The following is a 26,667-nucleotide window of genomic DNA, read 5'->3' as shown; positions in this document are numbered from 1 at the left end:
GGTAATAACTGTTTCATACCATATATGACAAAGGACTGTTTTCCATTCAAATTGTACACTAGACAAATCAGTTTACATGGAATATTAACGGATGTCAGGAAGGGACCTAATGACAGCACCATTCCCAAAGATGTACAGTCTCTTACATGGAATATGAAAGGATGCCAGGAAAGGACCTAGTGACAACACCATTACCAAAGATGTACATCCCCTTACATGGAATATAAAGGGATACCAGGGAGAGACCTTCTGATAACACTTGCCAAGGATGTGCAACCTCTTGACAAGGGGGATAAGAGGTGGTATTTCCCTGCTTCTTGTTATGCTACGACATATTGTCCATCAGAATCGATTCGCATCCATTGGGGAATTACTCTGTCAAGCCTTGCAGGTGGACAAGCTTGTGCTCATGTTTTCAGGATGTTTAACTGAAGTTTTAAACACTCCATTGAGTCTCTGTCTTCTGTGAAAATTCATGTTTCCTGCAACACGCACATATATTCCAAGGTTGAAGCACCGGAAGAGAATGATGTCAATAGTCAATGGTTCAGAAATAGTTTGCAGGTGGACCACTGCACTTTGATGTCCAGTGCATGGCTCTTTTATGAATTCTGGCCAGAGAAGTATTTGAAATAGATGATATGTGTCCCTGTGCTGTTAGGATCAAATGAATTGATACTATCTTGGACAATAAAAAGCTGCAGAATCCATCGTAGGAAATTCTAAACACTTCGTTAGGGTAAAAATGCCTGACAAATTTTAAAATCTAACATGCACCCTATTAAGGATGGCAGTTAGAAAAGAGACCCATGACTATATATTGTGCACCATGATGCCCACTGACTGAAAATGCTTCAATATTAAGTGCCTTTGGGTGAACCAGATCTTGCTGACTGGTCATGACCTAATAGCTAATAGGAGACTAGGAGACAGTCATACAGACGGAAATAGATGATTTCACAAAATGCACAGAATGACATGTCTCAGGAAATCCTAGCAGTTGTTTTCAGGAAAAGTGGGATAGAGCAAAGGAAGGAAAAGATTCACAAATGAGAGGACCTATATTAAAGAAGCATTACCTTTCATTGTTTTTATTGAACAGACCTGGGTAGTCATAATTTATTATATAGAAAAGAATCCTGTTGATTTTAATTGTCATATAAATTTGAACTTGATTGTATTCTTTACTGGTTTTGGTTATTACACAGTATGATTAGGTAATATTAAGCAGTAGAATGTAATTTAAATTAGTATTTACAATTTTGATAGCCCTTTGGTTATTTTATGTTGAATGCCACCACAGGCTTTTGAATGTATCTACTAAATAAAAATTATAGTTGTTATTTCCAGCCAAATGTGGGTGTATATGACCTGAGATGTATCTCCCTAGACTATATGACGAGAGACATCATGGAGCACTTGAAATATGTGTCCCAGGCTGGCATGAGTACACATTTGAGCAGCATTTTACCTTCACCCAAGATGATGCCACAATATGAACAGAAGATGGCTGAATTTAATAATTGGACTAGGTTCTTGTGCCATTCTAAGGGGCTGTGCGATATTTGTCAATAGGGAAGGAGCTGGTGAACAGACCATCCATGGATAATTTGCACCTCTCCCCTCTAGGCTTTCAACTACTAGCTAAAACATTGTTCTCCCCCATAGTGCCTTTTTAGGCAATGCCAAACTGAAAGTACTTCTGACATAGGAAATCAGAATCAAGAAAATCTAAAAGTGTTACTGCTCAGTCATAGGAGTCTAAACAAGAAACTTCATTCCCTAAAAGCTCTCCTTACCCTAGAGAATACTGATGTTTATGCAGTCACTGAGGCATAGTTTAAAGCCATAGAGAGCACAGCAGCATAGCAAGGTTATAAAGCTTTCCACATATTTAGACCATCTACTGCAGAGACAGGGACTAAAGGTGGAGGTGTCTTGATTTATATCAGAAATAAATATATTTCAAGGATGGTCAAACAGGACAATGCACTTGAGCTTCTCCATGTTTAAATCACCGTAGGCAAAATATCATACCACTTCCTTGTAAGCTACAGGTCTCCCTCTATGACCCATGAAATCCATAACATGTATTTAAACTTATTGGAGACACTCACCATCCAAGCCAATACCATATTCATGGGTCACTTTAAATACCACATCATCAACTGGGAGTCATATACAACTCCAAGCATGCAAGCACAAAGATTCCTGGATTTTGTACATACATCGTACAAACTATGAACCAGATTATCAGTATGCCAACCAAGGGTGCAAACATACTGTATCTGGTCCTCACTAATATGGGAGAGCTCTGCACACACCCTAGTATAATGTCTTCTCCGGTAAGGACAGACCACAAAAAGATCTCCTTTGAAGTAAAAATAAAGCCCAGAAACTCAGCTAACTCTGGAATATTCAGGAACTAGTCTAAGGCTAACTTCCTACTATTAAGTGATCACCTGTCAAAATTTCAAGCCCCCATAAAACCTGACAACACTACTGTCTATATGGAACTGTTCATAGGTTCATAGGTTCATAAGTTGGTAGTAGACTATTGGCCCTAGGGCCTATACAAGCCTAGCCATAACAATTCCCTGGATATTTTTTCCCACAATATTTACTTCCCTGGACCCCTGTCTAGCAGGGCGACTGATGTGATCTCTGGGGTGAATTTCTTATCTCCCATCCAATCGTAAAGGTTCCTTTTGAAGAGGGGCAAGGAGGTGCTCTGCTTGACATGTATGGACAGTCTATTCCAGAGTATGGGGAGGCCCTGGGTCAGGAACCTATCCCTCCAGCATGTTTTGTTCATTGTGATGACAAGGTTTAGATCCCTGGAGCGTGTGGCTCTGAGGGATTGGGATTTCTTTAAGTGGAGCATGTCCAACAGCTCAGGGTTTCACATGGCCTTGTATGTTAAGCAGAGATCCCCTCTGAGTAGATGATATGCCACAGAGTATAGCTGGAGTTTTTTTAGATAGTCAGTATAGGGCATCTGCTTTAGGCCTGTGATTATTTTAGTGATGTATTTCTGTGGCCTTTCCAGCTGTTGAAGATGCCTTGTGAGGTACATACCAAATGAGGCATTGTACTCTATAATGGGTCTAATGAGGGATGCGTACAGTGGGACAATGACCTCCTTTTTTCTGGATGAAAAGCCATTAGTGATGAGGTGGGCCACATAGATGGATTTCATGACTGTTGTGGCGATGTGGTTATCAAAGGTGAGACCACTGTCCACCTGTGTCCCTAAGGTTCTCATCACACTTTTGGTGTTTAGTGTACTGCTACCTATGTAGTAATTCATGGGTACATGTTTTTTCCCAAAGGGGATAACTAATACATTTCTTGGTGTTAAGCTTGAGCTCATGGCTCTGGCACCAAGCATTTGTTTCTGTAAGGCTCTTTTGTAGAATATCCACATCATTTTGTTCACAGAAACTCTGTACAAGCATGTTAATAGCTGCATAGATGCAGCTGTACCCACCAGGAATGAATACAGAACTAACTCAAAAAACAAGCCACCCTGCTGGAATCACAACACCAATGGGCTATAAATCAGAAGGAAGAAAATTATGGCAAAAATTAGAATGTTGAGCATGCAGCAGGATAAAAGCTCTCTCAACAACCTAAACAAACAATTTAGAAGACAAATAAAGTGTACAAAAGCCAAATTTGAGGTAAAGTTAGCCTCCCAGGCCAAGGACAACCGCAGGGCATTCATTAGGTATGTCCGCAGCCTCCAAGCCAATACATTGTTCAGAGCTCATTGTTAATGGATCCACGTATACTAAGCCAGAAGATATAAAAAACCTACTGGCAGACAAATTCACCACTAAATTTACCCTCCCATCTCCCCTCAGGAAATACCATCAAATATAACTTCCCCTTCTAGCACTAGGAAACAGCTCCTCAATGTTCTGTCTAAGGCCAGGAATACAGCATTGATGGGTCCAGACAATATTCCAGGGTGTCTTCTAACTGGCATGAAACATAACCTGTCAGGAACTCTGGAATCGCTATTTAACTGTAGCTTCCAAACAAGCTTTGTGCCTCATGAATGGAGAACAGCAACAGTCATTCTTCTGCACAAAGGTGGGCGATCTACAGACCTGGGAAACTATAGAACCATACGTTCACTAGACCCATAAGTAAAGCTATGGAAAGAATTATCATGGAAATGATCAGCAATGATGTAGGAAACCTCCAGACACTGCACTCAATCCAACTTGATTTCATCTAGGGCCGCTCATTCCTAATCAACCTGTTGGACTTCTTTGAGAGGGTCACCAAAGCAATGGATGAGGGCAAAACAGTTCACACTGCCTACCCTGACCTGGCCATGGCATTTAACATGGGTCTATATTATGTGATCGAAAAACGTGTTCCTCGAACACATTTTCATCGACACATAAACAATGAAAATACTAGTCACAGACCAGCCAATTCAGCAACTTTCTTCCTAGGGGGAAAAAAATCGCTTGGCCAAAGAAAAACAAAAACTTTCAAACCTGCTGATACCCCCCCCCCCCCAGCCCCCAACTAAATACACCAACTTTGAGATCGCTTTTCAGTGGGGAAAAGGGCAGATCCCTGATGACAGGCAAGCATTTTTTCCCCTGGGAAAAAGTTCGCTGAAGTGGCCGTTCAGAGGTTAGTGATTTCACTGTTTATGTGTCAATGAAAACGTGTTCGATGAACACATTTTTCAGTCACATAATATAGACACATTTGACACAATACTCCACTTAGGCATTGTTGATAAACTCAAGAGATTAGGTATAAACCCTTATTTCACAGGGTGGATAGCAGCCTGGATCACAGACAGGACCCTGGAAGTTAGAATTGAAGAATTCCCCTCTAAAAAGAGGCCAGTCTCAAGTGAAGCCCCTCAGAGATCAATCTTGGGACTGCTCCTTTTTGCCATGTGCTTCTCTGATGTCAAGGCAAATGTCAAGGACCTCTGGCTGACCAGATTTGCAGACAATTGCAAATTACAGTTCATAGAATCCTCCACAGTCACTAATTTTCTCCAGGATGGGCTGACATAAACAAATAACCTATGTCAGAACCATGTACTAAAACTAAATGCCAAGAAATGCATAATAGCATAATTTGGGAAGTTTCCACCCCTGGTAACTATCATAGGTTCATAGGTGTATACTAGGCTAACAACCACTATGGTCCTTAAAAGCCTAGCCATATAACCAAGCTTTGGTTCACAACTTTGATTTATATTTGATTTATAGGGGTTGATTTAATGTATATCTCTGTCAATTAGAGAAATAGAAACCAGACCATGGGTGAATTTCTGATTACCCATCCATTGGCCCAAATTGCACTTAAATAAGGATAGGGAGGAACTCTGCTTTACATAGATGGGGAGCCTATTCCAGAGAATAGGAATTCTTTGAGAAACATATCTGTCTCTCCAATATGTCCTATTTATGTTGCAAAATTTAGGTATTTTAATTTAATAGTTTTGATGCTGTTTGTTTTGTGGATTTGCAAAAGATTCATCAAAACAGAGTCCAGGGATGCCTTGTATGCCAGGCAAAGATCACCTCTCAGAAGTCTGTATGATGCTGAATAAAGAGACAGAGGTTTGAGGTGCTCAGCATATACACTGTGTTTACTCCCTGTATTATTTTTGTAAGGAACCTTTGTGGAAATTCCAGTTGCTGCACATGTCTGGTCAGGTACATACCAAAGGGGGCATTATATATGATGACCTCTCTGGACCTAGATGCCACACTCTTGCTTATAAGCTGAGCAATGTATTAGAAATCTCTTACTACCTTGGGCACATATTGGTCGAAGGCTAGGTTGCTTTCTACATGGGTTCCCAGATCCCTGACTAGTGAATAAAGTTTTAAGGGTATTTTATTGATGATGTTATTACTTGGGGTGGTACAATTCCCATAAGGCACTATAATGCATGTCTTCTTATTGAGTTTAAAGTCATGGTTTTGATACCAAGTGTTTGTCTTTATCAGACCTTCCTGAAGGGTGTACTTGTCTTGGCAGAATTCAGTGACTCCTCCCACTTTGCAATCATCTGCGGACTTGGTTAGATAGGGACCTTTGACATTGGCTTAAATATCCAAGGAGTAGATGCCAAAGAGGAGTGGGCCTAGCACAAAAAGGCCCTGCGGGACTCCACTGGTGACCAGCCTCTTTGTGGAAGTGGCCTCACCGATTCTAATCTCCTGTGTCCAATCAGTGAGCCAGCTAGCTATACACTGTGTTATAAAAGGGTTTATAACTAGTTCTGTAAGCTTATTGACAATGGCCAAGTGGGGTATTTTATCAAATACCTTAGCCAGATCTAGGTAGCCAATATGCACTATTTTCCCCCTCATCCATTGCTTTGGTGACCTTTTCAAAGATATCCATCAGATTCAGTTAGCATGACATTCTTTTGACAAAGCCAAACTGGGATGGTCCCAGTGTCTAGAGGTCTCCTATGTTGTTGTTGATAATTTCCATGATAATTCTTTCCATGGCTGTGCAAATAAGACTACTCAGACTAATGGGCTTGATTTTCCAGGATCTGTTGAAGGTCATGCCTTACAAAGAGAGATGACCATCACAGTCTTCTATTCACATGACACAAAGCCTGTTTTAAGACTATTGTTAAATAATTTATTTATTATTTATTTATTTTACATTTGTTGACCGGGCTAGTCTAACTGGATATATTTCCATTTTCAGTAGAGGCCCGGGGAGAAAAGCTCCAACATAGTATAAACAGTATTATGCAATTATATAACAAAAACAAGTACAAGTACAAAAAAAAATAATAATAAGAGGTATATACAATCAAAAGAAGGCATACTCAAAGTAAAAATACAAGTAGGTCAATAATATAACAGTTGTGAGATTGTTTGATAAGCGAGATACACTATAGTTCATTGATGGTTAACATAAACACTTGTGGTTATAAGTTTTCGGAGACCAGATAATTAGCATACAGAGGGGTATATAGAGTGAGATGTAGAACCATAGGCAGTAAAAAGAAAAAAGGAAAGGTGGTTAATTAATTACTTAATTAATTAATTAAATTAATTAATCAGGGTTAGTGCAGGGACATAACCAGTGTGATTTTAGGTGAATTTTGAGTTTTTGCTTAAAGAGTGACAGTGATGGAAGTACAGTTAGATTAGTAGGTGGAAGGTTCCAGTGTTTCCCAACAGTATTGGAGAAAATGCTGTTGCCTGACAAGTTATTGGACTTACTTATACTAGCAAGTAATTTACCTGAAGAACGTAGAGAAATCAGATTATTATAAGGGGTAATGAGGTTAGCGAGAATTGGAGTATTATTAGGTTGGTAAAAGATTTATATTTATATTTTATGGTATAATGACTCCAGGGCTCCTTATATGTTGTATTGTAGACTATTCAGGAGGCATCCTGGAATGTTGTCAAGGCCCACAGAGGCTGTGTTCTTGGCTTTAGTGAATGCAGCCAGTATATGTTCCCTAGTTATAGTTAGAGGAGTTATGCTTAAGGGTATTATGGCGGGATGGTTGGTGGTGAGAGGGGGTAAAGTTTGAACTGAATTTGTTCCCTAACAAGTTTGCTGTATCACCAGGCTTAGTGAATCTGGCATCATTAACCACCAGTTCAATACATTGCTGTGTGCTGCCCTTGAGGTTTCTGACATACCTGTAGAAGGCCTTATGGTTATCATTCACCTGGGAGGATATCTTTAACTTCAAAGGTGGCTTTGCTTGACCTAATTAGCCCTCTTAGTTGCCTATTTACTTTGATGAGAAAGTTTTTATCTTTATGGGAATTATCTTTCCTGATTTTTTCCCATAATGTTTTTTTTTTCCTTTTGTTGTGTATCCTGTTTGATTTGGGATGTCACCAGGGCGGTTTGTTTCTGGGGCTAGTTCTGGTCTTACTTCTGGCAGGTACAGCAGCCTGTGTACAGCCACTAACATGGCTGTACAGAGTTTCTGACAGCAATTCAGCATAGGCTGATGTGTTCTTGTCATTTGGAGAGAGATTGAATTTTGACAAACTGTGACGTCTGTGCACTGGCTCAGTAATCAAGGAGCCTCAATCCTCACCACTGGCACCAGTGAGAGGCATCAACATTGGGAGGATAACAAGTACATACACAGTAAAGTGCAATTTCCCTTAAGAGCACACAGAGATCACAGTCAGTATGGGGCTGGTTTCTCCCTTTCTCTCCAGATCCCAAATAAGACTCCACACTGGCACAGCTATAGGGTTCAGATCTGAGCCGAGTGGTTAAGCCAAAACCTCTAGCACCTTCTCTGTCCAATCAGTGCTTTGTGTCCATGCCCAAGTAGCTGACATGCACACAATTTGAGTTCTGAGTTATATACAAACACACAAACACTCATGGGGAAGGCTAGCACAGGTTCTCCAGCTATGCCCCCCCTTCTGCCCAGACTATACGGTAGTACCAACTGCCACCAACCACTACTATCAGCTACTATAAAGGCCCTTACCAAAGGGTCTCCAAATCTATTGTGCAATGTTATTATTATCCAATTAGTAAGTGTGACTGAAACCTGAAGGCTATTTAGGAGTGGCTTATACAGTATCACCAAATGCATGCAAGTACTGTAAGAGCTTAAATTATCTCTACACAAAACAACCACAGTTGAAAGGTTTAAAAATATTTAATAATAAATAATAAAAACACAAGAAAATACTAATTAATTCAACATAGTGGCAATAGGTAGTTCAGAAATCACAGGAAATACTTTAAAACAACATTGTAATATAGTCTCACATAAATATAGAAAACAGCTACACTAATCTTACTATTTCTATTTCCTATAGAAATCATGGTTCTAAATATTTTACTTACAGAGCTAAGCAAAGTGCTGGTGATCTGATGTGTTCAGGTTCAGACACAAATACAAAATGCCATCTCTTTTTTCTGAGATAGTCCTTAAATTGATAATATGCATTACTGCTGAGTCATTTTAGACTACATCATTCTTGTCACTTCTGTTGAAGCTTTCCCAGCTCACAGAACTCAAGACTTTAGCATTTCTTTGTGATCTGCACCTGCCAGGAAGCCACAGCAATAAAAGCCACTTTACATGTGAAACCTAGTAATTATCTCTGTCTTAGGACAATATAAAGAATCTCCTTGTCCAGACATCCTGTATCCTTGCTTGAGATCACACACAATAGTAAATTCTTTACTTATCAGCTTACTGTGGTTACATTTTTGAAGCTTAGCCCATAACACGGGTTTCTTACATTTGTGAAACTAGCCTGTGGATCATATTAATATTTACAATGACATATAATTATTTACATAACTCTATCTGACTGGGCTGGCAGACCCTCAGTTTTTCACATTTCTACCCCCCCAAGAACTCAAGCTACTTTTTCAAGTGTCCCTTGAGAAATGTTGCTTGAGAGGGTTGAGTCTATCTGGGTATACCTTACCCCAATCCCTGTCTTGAGAGGCCATTGGCGTTGGCATTGCTAACCCCATTGCAGTGCTGCACTGACATATCATATACTTGCAACCCTAGGCTCTATATTAGCAACTTGGCATTTTTCTGGCTGGCCCTATATAACCATGTTAGGGGATTGTGATCTGTAACTACAGTGAATTTTCTTCCATACAGATAAACTGAAATTTCTGCACTGCCCACACTTTTGCTAGACATTCCTTTTCTACAGCTATATAGCATTCCTCCCTGGGTTGGAGCCTATGACTGAGATAAACCACTGGGTGCTCTTCTCTCTCTGAAGAAATCTGGCTAAGCACAGCCCCCACCCCATGGTTTGAAGCATCCACCTGCACAACAAATTCTTTAGTGTAATCTGGACTGGCTAACACAGGGGGTCCTCCCAAAGCTTCTTTAAGCTTCTGGAATGCCTGCTGACATGCTGGGATCCACACTACCTTAGCTGGCCTGTTTTGACTTGTCAGGTATGTGAGGGGAGCAGCTATGGTACTATAACTGGGGACAAATGCCCTGTAGTACCCTACTGTCCATACAAATGTCCTCACCTGCCTTTTGGTAACAGGTGCAGGCCATGCCTGAATGGCTTCCACTTTGGCAGGTTCAGGCCTGATCTTGCCACTCCCCACTCTAGGTTCCAGGTAGGAGACCTCTGCCATACTCACCTGACATTTGCTGGGCTTAATGGTCAACCCTGCCCTCGTAGTCTGACCAGCACCTTCCAGACATGCTGAAGGTGCTTCTGCCAGGAATGGCTGTAGATGGCAATATCATCTAGGTAAGCAAAGGCAAAAACTCTTGCTCCTGCTAGGATACAAACTACCAGCCTCTGGAAAGTTGCTGGGGCATTTTTCATCCCAAAGGGCATCATTGTGAACTCATACAAGCCAAAAGGAGTCACAAAGGCTGACCTCTCTTAAGCAAAGCACTGGGAGTCAAGGGCATCTGTCAGTAACCCTTGGTAAGATAAATGGTGTTAAAATACTTAGCCCCACCCAGCTGCTCTAAGGCTTCATCTGTCCTAGGCATGGGGTACGCATATGACTCTGTGTGACTAATTAATTGCCTGTAGTCCTCAAAGAACCTGGTGTTGCCATCCTTCTTTGGCATCAGCACCACTGGGGGGGGCAGGGACTGTTGGACTCTTGAATCACCCCTAATTCCAACATTTCCTGTAACTCCTCCCTCAGAGTCTCTTTGAATCTCTTAGGCACCCTATAAGGGGCCTGCCTAATAGGCCTTTGGGGTCCTGTATCCACTTGGTGCTGCACCATGGGGGTACACTCTAGTTTTCCAGTGAACATGTCCCCAAACTCTTGTAACACTGCTCGGATTTCTCAAACCTTGGTAGGAGATAGCTTCTGGGACATTGCTACCCCTTCCACTAAGGTGTCAGTCCAAGCCTCACTGAGGAGATCAGTCACCAGATCTCCCTCAGACTCCTCCTGCAGTCCACTGCAAATACTCAGCACAAGAGCCTCCCTATCATGGTAAGGTTTCATCATGTTAACATGGTACAATTTGTGCCCCTGCCTCCTGCCTAGCAGTTATACTATGTAATTAACTTCACTGACCTTCCTTACCACCTTGTAGGGTCCCTCCCAAGCTGCCTTCAGCTTGTTGTGTCTGACAGGAATGAGGACCATTACTTGCTGCCCTACAGCATAATCTCTAGATTGACCATTCCTGTAATACCAGACCTTTTTCTGTTGTTGGGCTTCTGCCAGGTTCTCCTGGACCAAGCCCATGACTTCCCTGAGCCTTGTCCTGAGGTTTAGGAGATATGCCACAACAGACTCCTTGTGAGATTCCCACTTACCTTCCCACTCATCACAAATTAAATCTAGCAGCCCCTCACCCTATGCCCATACAACAACTCAAGGGGTGAAAAACCTGTAGACTCCTGGGGAACCTCTCTGTAAGCAAACAACAGATGGGGCAAATATTTGTCCCACTCCCTCTTAAACTGGTCTGCAAATGCTCTTTGCATGGACTTGAGTGTAGAGTTAAACCTTTCAACAAGACCATTAGTCTGAGATGGTAGGGTGATCTTTAGGTGCTTCACCCCACAGTACTTCAACAGACAAGCCAGCAGGTCTGACATGAAATTGGCACCTCTGTCAGTCAGTATTTCTTTTGTGAAACCTACCCTGCTGAAAATTTCTAACAAAGCATTTGCCGCCTTTTCTGCCTCAATGGAGGACAAAGCCACTGCCTCAATGTATCTTGTAGCATAATCTACTACCACTAGGATATACTTTTTCCCTGTTTTGCTTGGAGTACTCAGTGGCCTCACATTATCCATAGCTACCCTCTGAAAGGGCTCATCAATCATAGGCAAAGGCATCAAAGGAGCTTTCACCTTGTCTCCTGCCTTGCCTACTTTTTGGCACTGCTCACAGTTCCTGCAGTACCCTGTTACATCTCTGGAAATCCCAGGTCAATAAAAGTTTTGTATAATACATCTCTTTGTACGTTTTATGCCCATATGACCCGCAAAGGGAATATCATGGGCTATGGCTAAAAGTGCCAGATGGTAGACTCTAGGCACTACCAACTGCTTTATCCTCCCACCTTCTATACCTCCCTCAGGGCTCCACTCTCTATACAGTAACCCTTTGTCCCAGTATACAGATTTCCCCCATCCCTTGAGAATCAGGTGCCTCACTAGCTACATGCCTGAGGCCTTGTAATGTAGGGTCCGAGAGCTGAGACTGCCTCAACTCTCTCTTTGTAACCTTTCCCAGCTCCCCTTCCACAGGACATCTGGCATCCTCTGACAGTGGTGCCTCACTATCAGCCTGGGTACTACTACTTATCTCTACCTTTGCAGTCACTCTGTACAAGGAAACATCAGTACTCAAAAGCAGCTGTGGCTCCCCTTCAGTCTCTTTACTACAGAGTAGCACCCTCCCTGAAGTAACCACCACACCAGTCTTGGCTGCAAGTGTGTGGTCTGTCTGGGTCTCTCCCAGGCTACCAGACCACATGCTTGCCTCCAAGCCTGACTGCATGTAACCGCATAAACACATGGTACTGCCTCATCAAAATACTTCCCTATCAGGACATCTGCAGAATGGTAGTTTGGTACTCCTGTTGTCTCAAGACAACCTACTATTGGCATTTTGTCATTTCCACTTACTGGTTTCCTCACCTTTTGTTCCCCACCTTGCCTCCATGGACATCTATATGACACATTGCCCCACTGATTGCATTCAAAACATTTAAACCTAGGTCCTGGACGTGTACCTGGACTAGTGGCTTCCTTTGTTACTAGCAGACTCTGTTGGGGCTATATGAACTGCCCACCATGGGTTCCCTTAAACCCCTGAGCAGCACTGGGTGTCCCTTTCTTGTGTTTGCTAGGTATAGGTCTTCCTTCTTTCCCAACTCATCTGCAGTAGAGCATTGTTTATCAGCTAACCAGATCCTCATGTCCTCAGACAAAGTGCTAAGGGCTTGTTCCCTCACCAAAAGGTCTGCCAGCCCTTCAAATGTGGTGACCTGACATCCACTCACCTACCTATGAAAATAAGTGCTTAGTTCAGCAACATATTCACACACACACACTTTCATTTGCCTTGTGTCTATGCTCATGAAACTTTTTTTCTATAAGCTTCAGGTGTTAGCTTAAAAAATTCTAGCAAACAATTCTTCACAACATTATAATTTAGAAAATTATGATCAGACAGTTTGGAAACTAAATTTACAGCTTTAACATGGAGTGAGGGGGTCAGGAACCATGCCTAGAGCCTTTGGTCAACATTATACTGTTTACATACCCTCTCGAACATATGAATGAAACTATCAAAATTATCCCCCTCTGTAAACTGTGGAAGAAATTTACTGACCTTTGTTACTTCTGCGGTTTGGTTACTCTCTTCCCTATTACATCCATGACTCTGGCTTACAGTCAGCATCTCCTTTTCATGTTGCCTCTGCCTCTCCTTCTCCTCAGCTTCCAGGCATAGCAGCTTCTCATTGTCCTCACTCTCTAGATGCCTCAATCTCTCTACTGCTTCTATTTCCAAATGATTGGCCTCCAACTCATGTCTCTTTAGCTCCAGATGGATTTTTAAGTCTTCTGTAGAAAGGGTGAGCTGTCCATTTTCTGAGTGTTGTACATCTCCACGGCCAGTCTGATCATCATCCTGGTTGCTATTCTCTGATACAGCTGTGACCAAAGCTACAATCATGTCTGCTTTAGTCAGGTTTCCATGCACCAGTCCTTTAGCCTGGCACATCTCAGCCAACTAGCTCCTTGTCAGCTTGCCATACTCCTCTGCTGACATGCTTGCCTGCTCTCCCTGACTAACTAAGCTAACAAAAGAAATAAAACAATTGTGATCTGAACTCTGAATGTTCATTGTGTGGCTGATTTAGAGTACAAAAACACCTTCAGTGATCTCTGTACACAAGCTACAGGAATTCACTATCCACACCACCACAAGCCAGTTAATATGTGATGTGGCTAACTCACCTCAATCAAACAATTAATACTTGATGTGGATATCCCACCACTGCCAAACAATTAATATGTGACACTCTTGCACTGGCCCAGTAATCACAGAGTCTCAATACTTACCACTAGCACTAGTGAGGGGAATCCACATTGGGAGGATAACAAGTACACACACAGTAAAGTACAATTTCCCTTAAGAGCACACAGAGATCACAGTTAGTCTGGGGCTGCTTTCTCACTTTCTCTCCAGATCCCCAGTAAGACTCCCCACTGGCACAGCTATAGGGTTCAGATTTCAGCCGAGTGGACAAGCCAAAACCTTCAGCACCCTCTCTGTCCAACCAGTGCTTCGTGTCCCTACCCAAGTAGCTGATACACACACATGCACACACACACTCACACACTCACACACACACACACACACACACACACACACACACACACACACACACACACACACACACACACACACACACACACACTTTGAGATTTGAGTTATATACAAACACACAGACACTCATGGGGAAGGGTGGCACAGGATTTCCAGCTATGCCCCCCTTCTGCCCAGACTATATGGTAGTACCAACTGCCACCAATCACTACTATCAGCTACTATAAAGGCCCTTACCAAAGGTTGTCCAATTCTACTGTGCAATGTTATTATTATCCAATTGCTAAGTGTGACTGAGACTTGAAAGCTATTTAGGAGTGGCTTATACAGTATTACCAAATACATGCAAGTACTTTAAGAGCTTAAATTATCTCTACACAAAACAGCCACAGTCAAAAGGTTTCAAACTATTAATAATAAATACAAACACAAGAAAATACTTATTAATTCAACACAGTGACAACATAGAGTTCTGAAATCACAGGAAATACTTTAAAACAACATTGTAGAATAGTCTCACATAAATATAGAAAACAGCTTGACTAATCTTACTTTTTTCTATCTATCTCTAAGAGAAATCACTGTTCTAAATATCTTACTTACAGAGCAAAGCAAAGTGCTGGTGAGCTGATTTGTTCAAGTTCAGACACAAATACATAATGCTATCTCTTCTTTCTGATATAGTCCTTAAATTGATAATACACCTTACTGCTGAGTCATGTCAGATACATCATTCTTGTCAATTCTTCTGAAGTTTCCCAGGCTCACAGAACTCAAAATGTTAACATTTCTTTGTGATCTACACATACCAGGAAGCCACAGCAATAAAAGACACTTTACATGTAAAACCTAGTAATTATCTCTGTCTTAGGACAATAGAAATAATTTCCTAGCCCAAACATCCTGTCTCCTAGCTTGAGATCACACACAGTAGTAAATTCTTTACTTATCAGCTTTCTTCCAGCAGGGTGCACTGTGGTTACATTTTTGAAGCTTAGCCAATAACACAGTTTTCTTACATTTGTGAAACCACTCTGTGGATCATATTAATATTTACAATGACATAGAATTATTTACAAAATTCTATCTGGTGGGCTGACAGCCTCTCATTTTTCGCACAAGCCATCACTTAATAAGTAATTTGCCTTGGAATACTTCCTAACTATTACTGGCTTTAATGGAATTATGGAGTTAATTTTGATTTCAAAGGAGACAGCTTTATGGTCAGATCTTTACCAGGGAGGATGAGACAAATGGGGGGGGGGTGCAGTGTTCTCTCATATTTGTAAGCACAAGGTCTAGTATGTTTTAGCCTTTGGTGGGTGTATTCACTGTTTGGCAAAGGGTGTTTGCATTTACAAAGTCCAGGAATGTCTGTGCGTGTAGATTTGAGGCCATGTAGAATTCCCAATCTATAGAGATGTAATTAAAGTCTCCCATGAGGAGGGTGCTAGGTTGGATGTTTAGTATCTCCAGTAGATCCAAGTATGCATTGTGAGCGTTTTGGGACATGGAAGGTGACCTATAGCTGGTTAGCATATGGTACAGGATTTAGTCTGTGGTGATCTGCACATGGAGGAACTCTGCACGTCATCCTATATGACCACTTTAGAGGTATGTTTAGCCTTTGTCTGTGTAGCTACTGGCCTAAAAGCATGGAAGGCACTGGTACTTTGCATTGCTAGGGTAGTCTCTGCCTCTTTAAACCATGCCTTGGTAACTGAACAGATATCTATATTCTTGAATGTGAGGAGGGTTTGGAGAGAGTGTAGTTTTTTCTTTAGGCTCCAGGAATTGATCAATAATACCTTGAGGTTCTGTTGAGTTGATTTTGCTATGTCAGTAATTTTGTCAATTTGATATTGCATAAAAAAGGCACTATAGGGATGGACAAAGCCTTAGCCAGTATTCAAAAGCCTGGAGGGGAAAGTGCAGACCATCTTTGGTAAAGCAACGTGGTCTGTTGACTATATCCTCCCAAGATGACAAATATTGGATCTCCTTGACATCAGAGAGACAGACAGTTATTGAAATCAATCATTTTTTTGCTCATATTGTGGCATCATCTTATGTGATGGTAATGTGATGCTCAGTGCCAGGTTCATACTAGCCTGAGACACAGTCTGAAAGCTCCATGATGTCTCTCTTCATATAGTCTGTGGCAGTATTTCTAAAGTCATTTACACCTACATAGACCATGATGGAATCATACTGGTACCTGTGGCATAATGACTTCAGTGCATGCTTGATTTGGTGAATCCTGACTCTAGATAAGCAACAAACTGCGATTTTCTCCTCGTTCAGCCTAGTTGTGTCTATATTATCTTATCGAAGTTTCAGAATATCGAATCTGATATGGTCAACATCATATCATCAAATTCTGAAACATCGAAAGATTAAAAAAATAACTAAAACAAAAATAAATAAAAACTTACCTTTGCAAGAGAGGTTGCTGTCAACCTGTGCTCCCAGATCTCTTATAATGCTTTCTGTGTTGAGTGGACTACCACTGATGTGGTAATTCATGGAACTTTGTCATTGTTACTACACAGGAATTTCAAGTTATTGGTCTGTTGAGTATTACTGGTTACAGTTTGTTTTTGTGCCCCCCCACCCCCTCCTTAAATATACCAACTCTGCGACCACACTACATTGAACTAAATGGAAATCTCCCCTTACAGAGATTTCCGTTTAAACGTTCGATGCTACTTGCTTTCGCTAATCTGGTGCCGACAATATCAGCTTCAATATTGTCGGCCTTCGACAACGTGAAGTAGACCCACCTAGTTAGAGGGGTATATATCTTACAATGGAGTTCCCTATTATTAGAGTCTTGGGAAGTGTGTTTGCTTGCCTTAGGGGCTTAAGGTTTGGGCTTCCACTAAGAGTGACAGTATGCATGGTGTTAGGTGTCGCTTTTTCTGAGTGACTTTGGGCTTGCTAAGGCATAGCTTTGAGAGAGGATGGTCTAGGTGATCCCTGTTATTTAGGAAGATTGCTTTTAAGTGCCTCAGTATACATTAGTCTATGTGTGTTATGTGAGATGGGTGTTGTTTGTGTGGTTTTGATAACCTGATGTGGACTTATATGTGAGAGTGTAGCCTCCAGTGTCATTGTATAAGTACACCTCTCGCATACTTTATCCGATTCTTTAAGGATTAAGTGGTTATCAGTAAACATGGGGCAATTGCCACATTGCCTCCGGATGCCCATATCCACCAGTTTAGCTACAGAGAAGTTATGAAATTGCATAGCCATACTGTCTAGTTGCTGGATTTGTGAGCTACAAGGAGATGGTGCAGTGCGGTTAGAAAGCTATTAAAGGTGCTTTGTTTGTGCAGACTGATAAAGTTGCTTTTTTGGAGCAGATTATACTAAACAATACTAAATTCTAATAACTTTACTGTTAACACAATATTACCACTTGACACCTAACTAGCTGCTATAAGCTTGTTGGCACACAAGGTATTTGCACTATATTGCTGCTTTACAGGTTACAATTTTACAGACCATTCTACAGAGAACATTTGATTTCTAGGTGTTTGCTACTATACAGGGCACTGTTAGCCCACTCAAACATGCAACATTTATAGCAGCACATAAAAAAACAAGAAAGCTAAATAATGAGTGCTTTGGCCAATAAAATGAATACACTATGAGTCATTTTGTGTATTTCCAAACTCAGATAAACTAGGCAAACACTTCCTACCACAAGATAATTAAACCCAGTCCTCCTGATGTAAAAACACAGTAGAAGAGATCCAAAAGTGCAATGCTAAAACAAACCATTTAAATAACTAGTTGGAAATCCCTTGCTGAAGGTAACAGAGAGAGGAAGAGCAATTTTGTTTACAAAAAATTCAGTGAAATGCATACATAAAAACAGGAAACAAAAGCGAACACTCAGAATAACTTAAGTATAGTTTAGCAATCAAAGGTACTTACATTTGCTTGGATGACACTGGATACAAGTAAATCTCTTCTGGAATGTAGGCTAGGACTACAAGCTTTGCTGAGCTCCAGAAAAAAATGAGCAGAAGGCAGTATATAGTAAAAGAGGTTTATTCAAGAGTGATGCTGGTTTGCTGAGAGGGCACTCAATATCATGGATCTACAGAAAACAATGGGTGGGAAGAGTACATTAATAGCTTATTCAACATTCCATAGCTATGAAAGAGGGGAGGGAGGGACTTTGGAAATCATATAGTTATAAGGGGTGGAGGTCAGAGACACCGCCTTATAAAACAAAAACAGCAGGGGGTGTGAGGGTTGTGAAAACTTTTCAATAAACAAGCAGGTTAGCAATCAAATAAAGGTAATATTGGAACTCTATCCTGAACTTTAGCTTAATGTGCTAGTGGGAGATGGGGCAGACACAGAATGCAAGCAGATAGATAAGCAGAATATAAATGCACTGAAGCACAAACTGGAGCAGAGACAATTATCCCACTATTGTCTTTCTACTACAATTTATGGCTCCAAACTATGATGAAATTTACTAGTAACACTATTAATGGAAAAATGCAGTAATAAATGATTAAGTTACAAATCTGGTAGCAGTGCACAGTTCTGCCACAGCTGTGAATCAAACCACAAGACTTTGGCCCAGCAGGGTTTAAAATACAAACAGATAGCTTGAACAAACTAAAATTCATCATACTGACAACTCACCCCTAAGAGTCACCATAGTAGTCAGGGACTTGTGGGCACACATAGACAGTAATCTAGCCTTTGACCATCATGTCTCTATAGCAGTGAGGAACTCATTCAATGTTGTGCAACATATAAACAAGCATATGACATCTAGGTACAAGGAGGTATTTGTTCTGTTATATTCAGCATTCATCAGACCTAACATTTAGGCACATGCCCCCTTTGGTATGTACCTAACCAGGAAACAACAACCTAACAATTGGAACATACAAAGAGGGTCCTTACTAAAAGAATACAGGGCATAAGTAACATGTCCTATGCAGACTGCCTCAAAGTCTATTCCTGTATTCTTTTTCCTATAGGTTGTTGAGGGGAGATCTATGCCTGGCATGCAAGACATCATTGGACCCCACCCTGGTGGACCTCCTGCATATCCAGAAAAACAAACAGCATCAAAATTACCTGTTCTAAAGACTTAAACAATGGCTGTGATATAAGTAGGACCTGATGAAGTGACAGCTATGTAATGCAAAGACTACCCCTTGCGTGGAACAGACTCCCTATCCATGTGAAGAAGAGTTCCTCCCTAACCCAATTCTAGTGTAACTTGGACAACTGGATGGGGAACAGGACATTCATCTCTAGTTTGGTACCTTTGTCTGTAATGGACACAGGTAGTCTATAAATGGTTAATCTCCCACAACCCTGCTTATAAATGTTGCATATCCCAGGCCCCTGCTTATGCTTATTAATGGTACCCAAACTTGTCAGAAATTTGGGATGCATGGCTAGCTAGGCATAAAAAGGCCCTAGTGGTCATTAGCCTACCATACAGCTGTGAACCTATGAATGTATGACAGCCACTAATAAATACACCTTTTTTTCAATTTTGTGATGACTACCTGCCAGTTATTAATTTACCCATGACTGATCAGCTCAGTCATCCCCCCATGGAACAATAGTTGATTAAAAGAGACCATCACTGAGGTAGCACTGACATTTTTTTTCTGTAACTGGCTGTAACCCATTCTCTTAGCTGATTTGTAATTTCAGAGACACAAGGACCTGGTATACCTTCTTCTGTTAGCATTCATATTCACACACATGGACATAAATGGTGCCACAGATGTGGCTTGACAGAGTGTAGCACGTGACCCAGGATGTGATCTGCATCTTGTCTAACACTCTCTCCAATAGGAACCAGCGGTACACTGGAGTAGAAAACCTCACTTCAACAAAAATGGTTGAACTGCCACTGCCCCCTCACTTCCACCCTCCTTTAAGGCTCCTCCATTGGGTTCCTATTATTTAAGTGAATGCTGTTTCATCGAACATGCTTGCGCAAAATGGCAATATGCCGAAAGCACGGAACAGCGATTTTTTTTCCTAGAGAAAAAAAAATCACTGGACCGTTTTCGGGACTTTGCCATTTCCTCCACTGTGGTGCTTTCTGGTATATTTAAGTAGGGGGGTGTGGGAAGAGAAGCCCCTCACTTTATTTTCTGGGTTTTTTTTGTTTTGTTTTTTTTATGGATCAGCGATTTTTTTTTTTACGGATCAGAGATTTTTTTCCCTGGGAAAAAAATCGCTGATCCATGTGTTCGACATTTTGCATTTTCAGACTATTTGGGTCAATTATATAGTGTTAGCAATTTCAAGCATTTGCTAATATAATATAGACCCCCTCCATCAACTGGGGCACTTGTCAATCAGTCCATGTCATCTGGATCAGGATCAGGGCTTCATTCCTTTACGCCACAGAGCCAAATTGCACCATATATTTTTCAAGCACTGTGGCATTAAAGTTAAGGCCAAAGAACAAGGCTTGGTTATTAAAGAAATAAACAAACAAACAAATAATTAACTGACCTAATAAATAAATAATTATGGTTTCCCTCCAACATCACTCCTGAGAGAGAAGTTCAGGCTGACAGTCAGCACAGCTGTTATTGGTAATACCTAGAGGGTATTCTTCTGACATCTTAATCTAATGATCTTATTGTCTGGTATAGGATGATTGCTTTCTTTGTGCTGGTCCTGGCTCTAAGGCCCCTGTTGGATAAAGATCTCTGTTGATTCATTTCAGATGTAATGAAGGCTAACTAAAAACAAACTGAAACCAGTAATACTCAACAGACCAATAACTTGAACTTCCTGTGTAGTAACAATGACAAAGTTCCATGAATTACCACACCAATGGTAGTCCACTGAACACAGAAGGTGTTATAAGAGATCTGGGAACACAGGTTGACAGCAACCTCTCTTTTGATCACCACATTGCCACTGTGGTCAGAAAGTCCTTCTATGTGGCTAATCTCATTATTAAGGGTTTTGCATGCATGCAAAAAGAGGTCATTGTGTCCCTCTACTCTTCCCTCATTAGGCCAGTCATCGAGTCCAATGCATCATTTGGCATGTACCTCACTAGACACTTGCAAGAACTGGAGAGGCCACAAAAGTACCTCATAAAGAGGATCCTGGGCCTTAAACACTTGTCCTATATGGACAGATTCAAAGAACTCCAACTATTCTCTGGCTCATATCGCCTACTTAGAGGCAATCACTGCTTGACTTACAAAGCCATGTCTGACCCAGCTCTGTTAGAAATGCTACATCTAAAGAAATCCCAATCCGTCTGCACTACATGCTCCAGATACCTCACCCTCATTACCACAATCAACAGAATGTGCTGGAGGGACAGGTTCATAACCCAGAGACTGCCCATGCTATGGAATAGACTTCCAATTCATGTAAAACAGAATACCTCACTGGCCCTCTTCAAGAGAAATCTTGATGAGCGGATGGGAAATAGAAAAGTCACACCGGGGATCACTCCAGTGGCTCTACTCGACAGAGGCACTGGGAACTAACGTTGGGTGGCATGATGTCAGGGTAATCTTATGGGCTAGGCTTGTAAAGGTTCCAGGGCCATTAGCCTAGTACACACCTATGAACCATGAAATGCAAAGATACAAAAAATGTCAACGAGTTAAGCACTTTTGTTTCTTATACCACAGAAACTTCATCAGAACCAAAACCAATTATTGCACAAACCCTTATAAATTCTAGTTTAAAATGAAAGCTGGCCACCAGTGCTGCAGTTGGGCACTCTGTCCCTATGCCATTAGGCTGGCTTTCTGTCTCTAACTTTTCTAATCTTTGCACCATTAAGATTCTTTCTTATTTATGAATTATTCATTTATTTAAAGCATTTGATTACTATGAGGATTCAAATGGGTAATAAATACTCCTTTTCAGCTGACGATTCAACTGACATAAAAAGAGTATCAATACATAGAAATTCGGCACATAGAATACAGAAAAGGCAAACATCTTTGTTAAGCAAAAGGCATTATTATGAGTTTAAGTTTCAAGATAGCTGCTGTTCTAGGAACACAGTTTATCTTGCTGTATGTGATGGCTGCTTCTGTTTTTATGTTGGGAAGACCAACACATGCTTAAACGACAGGATTAGAGAGTGTTTGGAGTTAAAGTGGATTTTGCTATTAAGGGGTACTCATGAAAAAGGACTTAATGAGTTTATGCTTTTAAGACCCACCCTTAGGTCACATGGTTTAAAGAAATGAGAGGGCTTTTTAAACACATTGATTTATGATTGTATTAGATATGATGAAGCACTTTGATGGTGGAAAGCCCTCATCTCTTTTTATTCTATGTTTATATTGGTTTAATTGAATAATAAAGCATTATATCCATTCTGCCTGGATGGTTCATTTGTACTGTTTAGATTTCTTTATACCAGCTATCCTGCTTTGGTTTTTGGTTGCTTTGTTTCTAATAAAGTGGCTATAAGAGCTTGTATATAAGTTGGTGGCTATGGTGACACTGCTTATGGTTGTGTTAAAGGCTTGAATGTGTCAGGTCATGGAAGGCTGGTTATGAATGTGCAAAAGTTGATGGTAGGCTGTAACATATGTTAGCAATATAAGAAATAAGACAGTACATGGGTATAGTAACAACACTGTAGGCAGCTAGGAGAAATATTTAGCTGGAAGTGTTGTGTAGATGCAGGAGTGAAGTGTCAACAGATGGGGAAAAAGTGTGGAGATTATTCTTGATATTGGACAGTATAAAAGTAGAGGTGACTATCTGACTGCTAGAATGTTGTTGTTAGTCAAGAGAAACAGAGCAGTAGAACCTAGACTATAATGGTTAGTAGAGATGAATATAGTAGTAGCTGGAGACAGAGCAGTATAATGAGTGTGGAAGAAGTAGTGGAGTTAATAAACCTAAAAGGTGCTAGAAATAGGATGTACATAGGTCTATGAATGGATAGGATGGGTGGAGAGAGGACAGGAGAGTAGTTTAAGAGATGAGACCAACTGAGGGAGGAAAGGTGGAGGAAAAGGAGTGGAGTGATGACAACTACTTATTGGGAGAAAAAAGGAAAGAGAGGAAGAGAGTAGAGTTGGTTGATGGGAGAAATAGCCATTGGATGTGACAGAAGGCAAATGAGCAGAGACTAGAAAGTATAGATAAATATATATATATATATATATGTGTGTGTGTGTGTGTGGGTGTGTATACATAAAAAAATAATATATATATATATATATATATATATATGTGTGTGTGTGTGTGTGTGTATAGGGAGACATAAAGGAAATGAAGATGTGGATGGAGAGAGCTTGATGGGGAAGAAGTCAGTTGGTTGAAAGAAAGTATGGTCATGAGAGTTAAGTAGCCGAGTTGGCTGGATTATGTCATTGGTTTGGGTGAAAACTATAATTTCTCTGTATTGTATCGGTCAGGTAGAAAGATAAAGAGCTTGAGGTGTATATGTTTAGTGTAAGTTTGGGTGGGTGGAAATTGGGGTATGACATGTAAACAAAGTGGGCCTTAACATGACGGGGCAAAAGGAGTGGGGCTCATCAAATGTTTTCAAGAATAAAAACAGGAGTACTTTCCAGCAAACTGTCATAAGAAAAGAAAAATCTTGCTTCTTGTACTGTAGGATGACATTTTTAATCTGTGGAAAAGAGGAGCAATTAGACTCAAAGCAGCTGTGTAGGAATAGAAGAGTGGAAAACTGATAGGGAAGAATGAGGGGGGTGCAGTTTTGGGTGCTTGGTGCATAATTCTTTGATAAATAGTAGTTGGAGATTGAAATTATAACCTTTAAAGGAAGTATTAGCATTGTTCATAGTTAGCACTGAAGAAGGGGAAACCTGAAAGCTTTGCTGTCATTGAAAATAAACTGGTGAGAATTTAACTGAGCGTTTCTGCTATCCTTTTTTTCTTTGTTTGTCTTTTTAAGCCTATACATGTATCTAAAATTTCTTACCAATGTTTATAAGCAGGAGCCTGGGATATGACCCATTTATAGGCTGCCTGTGTCCATTAGAGACACAGATGCCAAATCAGGGATGAATTTCCTGTTCCCCATCCAATTGTCCAAGTTACATTTTAATTAGATTAGGGAAGAAGTCTGCTTTACATAGATGGGGAGCCTATTGCAGAAGACGGGTAGTCTCTGGGATACATATCTGTATATCTAACAGGTTGTACTGAGGGAAGAAATGGGGAGAAAAAGCAGTGGAGTGATGAGAACTAGTTATTGGGAGAAAAAAGGAACTAGAGGAAGAGAGGAGAGCTGGTTGACGGGAGAAATAGCCATTGCATGTGACAGAAAGGAATGGGGTAGAGACTGGAGAATATATAAGTCTTTAGAATGGGTAACTAGTGCAGTTTGTTTTGCATATATGTAGGAAATCCATCAGAGTGGGGTCAGACAATGCCTTATATTCCAGGGATAGATCTCCCTCAGCAGCCTAATGGAAATGGAATACAGGGATAGAGCTTTGAAGTGGTCTGCACAGGACATGTCAGCTACAACCTATATTCTTTCAGTGATGAACCCGTGTGGATGTTCCAATTGTTGGATGTGCCTGGTTAGGTACATACCAAACAGGACAGTGTATGCTATTATAACACTACAAGTGTATGAGGTCCTTAATCCCTGTAAGCTCACTATTACATTTTAGCCCTCTACAAGATTCTTCAGCAGCCGCAGTGGTGGTGTTGCAGTAGCGTTGTCGCCTCACAGTAAGACATTGTCTGGTTCAATTCTCAGCTAGAGCATCTTCTGCGTGGAGACATGCGTGAATGGGCGAATGGGCATACCTTCGTTGAAGGTTGTGCGTCAGGGCTGGTAACTCGGCACGTAAAAATCAACTACCAATCATTAGCAGACTGGAGTTCCGCTGTGGCGACCCCTAACCGGGAAAAGCCAAAAGACACAACAACAAGATTCTTCAGCAATGTCTAATTATAATCCATGGCAAAATGTTCAAAATTACTTACACAGCTCCTAAGGTTGTCTGGATGTTGCTATTTTTCACTTCTATTTGAGTGCAGCTGATGCAGACTAAAAATCTGCACCACAGTCTGACACACCTATTATTTCAGGGGATTATGGTATAAAAAAGGCAAACTGTCTTTTTGGCAACCATTAAAACAGAAAGAGAAAAATATAGAGTAAGATTACATTTAGAGATTGAGGAAATACAAAATACCTACAAATGTAGCAATGAAAGGAGAAAGATGTAGGGAAGACAGTGGTTTGCAGACTAGCCTCACAGCTCTGTTGCTAAGCTTTGGGAGGTTGCATAGCAGGGCACCATAATACAGTTTGTCAGTGGTATTAGGAGGTAGCAACTATCAGTATTACTCATAAACACATGGGACACCAGAAGCTATATGGAAATCATTACTTTACAGTACTCATGTCAGTAGAGTTTTCAAGTTTACTCATGCATTGCAATTGTATTCATAATCAGTAGTCTACTAATGTCTACTTTGATACAGAAAGTTGCTGGATAGCATACTAATCATTACAAATATGAATGTTTTCCTTATAGTCATATAGCTGCTTTCCTGCAATGACACTTCTCATTTGAACAGTTTGTGTTCACACAATATACAGACAGATGACAGTTTCATGAGTATCCTAAAATTACTACTGGGACTGCGTGATGCTGGGAGCATGACACTACACTTTGAGCTTTTAGAACAGGATCTTCTTCTTTTGGGTTTTCCTGGTTAGGGGTTGCCACAGTGGATCACCTTGTCTGCTCATGATTGGTAGTGGAGTTTTATGGTGTCAAGTTGCCAGCCTGGCACCCAACCTTCCACAGAAAGCACACACTCACACCAATTTAGAGTATCCAGTCCACCTGCAGCATGTCTTTGGGATGTGGGAGGAAACCGGAGCACCCAGAGGAAACCCACACGACCACAGGGAGAACATGCAGACTCTGCACAGAAGGCACCCCAGCCAAGGATCGAACCAGTGAACCTCTTGCTGTGAGGCAGCAATGCTAACCACTGCACCACCGTGGCCGTCTCTTTTAGAACAGGACGTACAGATGAAAAACTTCTACCTGGTTATGCACCTGCCTGGCTACTAATGGAAGCACTTCACCACATCACAGCATATACATGTTTTTTATTTTTATTTTATTTTATTTTATTTTACATTTGTTAACCGAGAAAGTCCAACTGGACACATATCCATTTTCAGCAGAGGCCTGGGGAGAAAAGCTCCAGTAGCATGTCATAAAGAAATTACACAAGAATATCATACAGATATATAGGTTCCATAAAAACACAAGTTATGTATAGATTAATAATTCCTTTAGTAAAGTCAGCATACAGCATTCTAGT

This window comes from Protopterus annectens, chromosome 1.part0 (assembly GCF_019279795.1).
Source record: "Protopterus annectens isolate FY-2018-M chromosome 1.part0, PAN1.0, whole genome shotgun sequence".
Lineage (NCBI taxonomy): Eukaryota > Metazoa > Chordata > Ceratodontiformes > Protopteridae > Protopterus > Protopterus annectens.
This window is presented reverse-complemented; position numbering follows the sequence as displayed.